This window comes from Megalops cyprinoides, chromosome 20 (genome assembly GCF_013368585.1).
Source record: "Megalops cyprinoides isolate fMegCyp1 chromosome 20, fMegCyp1.pri, whole genome shotgun sequence".
Lineage (NCBI taxonomy): Eukaryota > Metazoa > Chordata > Actinopteri > Elopiformes > Megalopidae > Megalops > Megalops cyprinoides.
The window spans coordinates 3,024,527-3,029,938 of record NC_050602.1 but is presented as its reverse complement, the minus strand read 5'-3'; the positions used below and the strand labels follow the sequence as shown (position 1 = coordinate 3,029,938).

General features: G+C 42.9%; 1 long non-coding RNA gene across 1 annotated transcript; it reads right to left on the bottom strand.

Moving 5' to 3' along the window:
* Positions 1-293: 293 nt before the first annotated feature.
* Positions 294-5,164, bottom strand: LOC118795722. The gene is made up of 3 exons (XR_005005824.1): positions 5,064-5,164; positions 3,913-3,951; positions 294-329 (listed from the first exon to the last, which is right to left on the bottom strand). It is a non-coding gene; the product is annotated as an uncharacterized LOC118795722 (long non-coding RNA).
* Between the last annotated feature and the right edge of the window lie 248 nt (positions 5,165-5,412).

The window sequence follows — 5,412 nt, the reverse complement described above, 5'->3', positions numbered from 1 at the left end:
GTCCTCGTCCCTCGTGCTAAGGCAAAGGCTGCTCGTGTCCATCAGGAAGCATAATAAGCGGGGCGATCCTAATGAAGTCCAGGGTGAGGGGGGGAGGGTATGAATGGGAGAAGTGCCCTGGCGGTCTCAGGCGGTCGTATGTGCACGTTAGCTTCACAAACAAGCTCCGTGGATGCGCTGGCCAGTCCTAAGGCACCCTTTTTAGACTGGATGAGGGAGAAGGGACACAGACCTCACCCCCTCTCAAAAAACAAACAAACAAAAAAAAAACCCAAAAAGGAATCCAAGGTCTTCGCGCGAGTGGTGCTCTCAGACTCGTGAGCGGCTATCTGCAAAGTGAACAGAAGATGAAACCGTGGCACCATAGCAGCGCCCAGTGATGTGCACATGCAAGGGCAGGCTGATGGGGGTGTCTGCAAGGCTGTCAATCACGGTGGGACTGTCAATCAAGACGGGTGGGAGAGAGGCTACAGCTGCTCTGCACATAAGGTAACCGTGGAATTTCCAGCAAGTGGGGACACCTCAGGATAAGCGAAGATGGAAGGAGTGCATGTCAAAGGGACCACTCCGTGGTGGTCGGGTACATGTTTTTAGGAGCTTTTTAGTCGGGGTGGGCGTTGAGAAGTGAAAGTACCACAACTGTCCCCGTCTTTTTTTTTTTTTTCTTCATTGGTTCAAAATTTTTCCTCAGCTTCCTGCAGTGTCACCTGCACCGGTTACGTGATGGCAGAAGTGCAGAGCCCCTTGAAAAACAAAGACCAAAAGATTTCCTGATTTTAATTAGGAGTGTGGGGAGGAGGGGTTCCCAGTGTGCAGTCCGCAATAGGCTTTCAGAACCCAGTCAGAACAGAGTTACACTCCCACCCGAATATCTGCTGAGAGTGGGAGAGAGGCAGCCGAGAGCTCTGCGGTGTGGTGCGGTGCATCTGTCAGCTCAGGCAAACAAGCGCTTGGCAAAGAGCAACCTGTCTGGGCATTATAAAAGCCCTTTCACACCCAAGCAGCATGTGGAGGGCACTCAAGGAATACCACACGTATGATCCCAGTCAACAATTCAATCCATTAATTTCCTCCATGCCTCCCTCTCTAGCAATAAACCCCATTTCATTTTTCATCTAGAGTCACTACTGACCCACTCAGTTTTAGAACTGCATTAAAGTTTTGTTCCATTAAAAATGAAAATTGTATTCCTAAGTTTGTTTTCTGCTACATATGTTAGAGCAATTAATGCCTTGCATTACAGGGAAGGCCCTGGGTGAGGATGTCTGTGAAACGGCTTGATGATATTAAACTGGAGCTAGCCTTCCATGTCTCAAATCGTTCAGTGCCAATAACATTGATGGACACGGTCAGATAACACACACTTCCGAAGAGTCATTTTCAGCATTAAAATTGAATGCAATCTATATTACAAAGAGCTTTAGCAGGATATGCTGATTGATTTTACCATAATATGCAAATCAGAGTAGAGGGTAAGACAGGGCTTAATTTTGCAATTGTTGCTAAAAGTCAGTAAAAAAAGATAAGTTAAGCAGTATTATGGGTGTCTAGGCATAGCGGTTGCACTACTGAGAAACACCCTACCATAAAAATGCATGCTAATGTAAAGCAGCACACTTCTGAAAGCTCTGAAAGCTCTACAGATATATGTGATGATTTAACTACAGTGGTATACCATTATATATCCTAACACTTATTTTCCTCTACAGATACCAGTGCATTGAATAATTAGCTATAATATGTCAACAGTGTTTGTTTCATCAGTTTTCTGCCTTTAGCACTACTTTAACATGTCCTGAATGATGGTAGCACAGCAACTTGCAGAGAGAGCGCATTGCTGAAGAGTGGAGCGATGGGGTTGGGCTAACTGAGCAGATTAACGAACCGTCTGAAGCCAAATGACATTCAAAAGCACGCCAAGAGATTTTCTGAGTCATCACTTTCCAAAGCCGCGCCTAATCCTCCCTCGCCTCAGGAGTCCCCCAGTGAACGCCACCCTCGCAAAGACCGCGTGTTAGAGCACAGCACAAATCCATTCATGTAAATTGTTCATCGTGCTTTGTTTACAAAATCTTCAATTTCATTAATCCTATCAGAAATGGCAAACTCATCTGAGTAAAGGTCTTAGTTTTAATTTACGTCACAACTAAAGTAAGCGTGTGAAAAACTGAAAACAATAAACAAATCAGCCAATCAAATAACTGCCTCAAAGAACAAAGAATCACATGAGGCTGCTATGGGATATAAATTAATATCCCATAAAAGGGTTTCCATATCAACAGGCATTTTTTGTTGGGTTTGGGAGACACATCACATCTCAGTACCACCAATTGTGCTTTCCACACTGCCTCCACTGTCTTCCTTCTTGCTGAGCAATCACAGGAGTGGTTCAATTTTTACATGGGCAAACAAAGCAAAGCAAAACCCCAACTAGCTAAAGTAACTGACTGGCCAGTATTCAAAGAATGAAATATTAGATCTCTTCCCAACTAAATATTGATTAAAGATGTTAATCAGTGATCCAATGGCCAATTATTCAAGCAGTCATTCTCATCCTAAATGAATACTAGTTAAAGTAATGAACTAGTGAGCATGGTCATGGTGTCATAAAATAATCAATACAGGTCCTGCTGAGCTGTGGTCCAATTTGATTAATGATTGAATAACCAACCTTATCTCTTCTATGTCACCATGAAGCTCCCCCACAGGTTAGGATAATCTCAGGAGCATATTAAAAACAAGGATGTGACAGGACAGCGATGACAGTACAGCCCTCCCCAGCAGTGATGCTGCTTTTCCGGGGTGACCTCAGTGCACAGCCGTTAATGCCACTGAGGGAGCATTCAGCCACAGCGGCATGTGAGAGGAGCCTCGAGCAGCTGAGCTGCTACTAGGACTGCATCAGGTCAACGGTGGAGGCTATTGTCCACAACTGAGCAATACTGACACATTTACTGTCACCTTCAGGGGGAAGACTATATTCTGTTACAGACATAGCAGGGCAGGACACAATTACTGTGCCAATATTGTATATATAGCAATTCTTTGGGCACACATTACTTCCACCTTCAGAGTGAAGGCTACATCCTGCCATGGGGTTTGTTACATTATTTGCTAGAGCTGTATTGTGCATTACATTACAGGAGTTGCTCTTGTCTTGCATAGCTTACAATATTTACATTACCCACTCATACAGCAGGATATATACAATTCTTTTTAAATACCTTAGCAGTATCGCACTGGGAGATCAAAAAGGCAATGTTTGGCTTGCAAGCCCTGTTCTACACTACCACACCGCAATGCTGCCTGAAACAATATGGGTAAGTAACTTGTTCAAAGGTACAACAGTGTGACCTCTGGGTTACAAGCTCTGCTCTTTACCACCAAACCATTCTATAAGATATTAAAAACCACAACATACTGGCTTCTTTTTAGCTGCCAAGGTTTATCCAAGATGCCTGAAGTGGAACTTTGACGTGGCTACCAACATCACCGCACGTGGGACTGAATTAGTTATGAAAGGCAAACAGAACGCCCATGCAGGCTTTTCCAGTACTATATGCCAATTGGGTGTGTGCTAGCAACAAGGCTACACTCTGTAGCTGTGGCAAAATACGGGTGTCCCACAGGCCCGAACAAAAGCAGTCTTTCACAAGCAGTTTCCTGGAGAGAATGCAGCATGGAAATCTGAAAATGCCAATGCCCCTGTGATTTCACTGCCAAGGCCCACAATTGAATTTGCAGCTATTCACCCGTTCGGCGAAACTTCCCGCAAGCAAAGCTGACAGATTTGTGCTTACAAATCAAACACGTGCTACAACCAGGCAGCGAGGAAAATGCATACAAACCAAAGCAAGCTCACCCCTATCAAAACATTGCAAAGGGGCAGCAGGTGTAGTGATGGCCACTGACCTGTAACGCTTCAGTTTGCAACACTGACTTCTTGATGGGCTGTGAGAAGGGAGAAAAAGAATATTTCAGCTCATTTCATCACACACAGGGACCACACACTGATGGCAAAATATGAGTAAGGCAGCAAGCACCGAGCCATAACCGTAGAAACCAAACTATAATCATAATACAACATGTGGGATTACAATTTAATACTATGTAATTGATTAATGAATGAATAATCAACCAAAGCAGTCGATTTGTGATCCTGTGGTCAAAGCAGGCTAAACAGACTAGACCACATGGCTGGAAGCTAAAATTGTCAGTTGTCAATATTCAATGTCATCCCTGTTGATTAGTAACCCACCTAACGCATTAATGATCACTTCTTAGAATATGCGGTTTCATCCCTACTCAATTTTGACGCAAGGGGAAGTAGTTAGCTACCCCCTCTAAAAAAAGGTTAACATATGGGCATCATACTCTGCAAATGGATCATATAAAGCACTGGAGTGATGCTGATGGAACCGGCTGACTACCGCCTGCAAAAAAGTGCGGTTACGTCTAACCACACTCCATTCACGGTAAAATAACGTCAGCATGTGTCAACTGAACATACATCATCAGTGGTGTTAGCAGTATTTACCGTTTAGCGTTTAAATACACTATTTGCAACGATCGACAACTAGTTACCTCACTAGAGTTAACCACTCCAATTAGTTACACACCTGTCTAGGTAACCTCAGATGAATAAACGCCAAAAAAAACAACTCGTTGATACACTCGTTTTTTTGCATAATTTTACATAGACAGCGATACTGGATTGAACTAAAGATAGCTGGTAAACCTAACCAATATCTGAAGTTCCACAATACTGCGATTCAACTAGATAGTTAGCAGCTAGCAGGATCCCAGGGTTGGAAATCAGATGGTTTACTCAACACACTTGCTTCGGTTAAATTATTATATACACGCTTGGTAGCCAACCTCCAACGAACAAATGGTCAAGAGAACTATGTCACAATTTCTCGAAGTAAAGTCATGTAGTTTCACTGACTCCTGTTCTGGACAAATTGGCTAACGTTAGCTAGCTACAATGTAATAATCTCACAAAGAAAAGTGCCCACCCAGCAATGAAGCTGGTTCGGCAGAAGTAGTGGCGAGTTACTTACTTTGACTCTGCTGTTTCTCGATTTAGACCGTGAATTTATCCCATTTACGTTTACTTTGCCATCTTTATCAGTTTAAACAGCAAAACTAAAAAGTTGGTTATAACGGCTACTCTATTTTCAGTTTAAAAAAAAAAAAAAACTTACACAGGCAAAGGATTACGTTGCTCTTCCAGTAGCCAATCAGATAGAAGAGTTCAAAGGGAACCACACCTCCAAATAACAAGCTTCTGACCAATCAGATTTGAATAATGTTCTGAACTTTTAAATGAGGAAGAACACTTAAGATCTACGAAGTTACCGCTGTAGATTAGGTAGCTAGCTAAACAATTAGACTTCAAAAGACGATTTA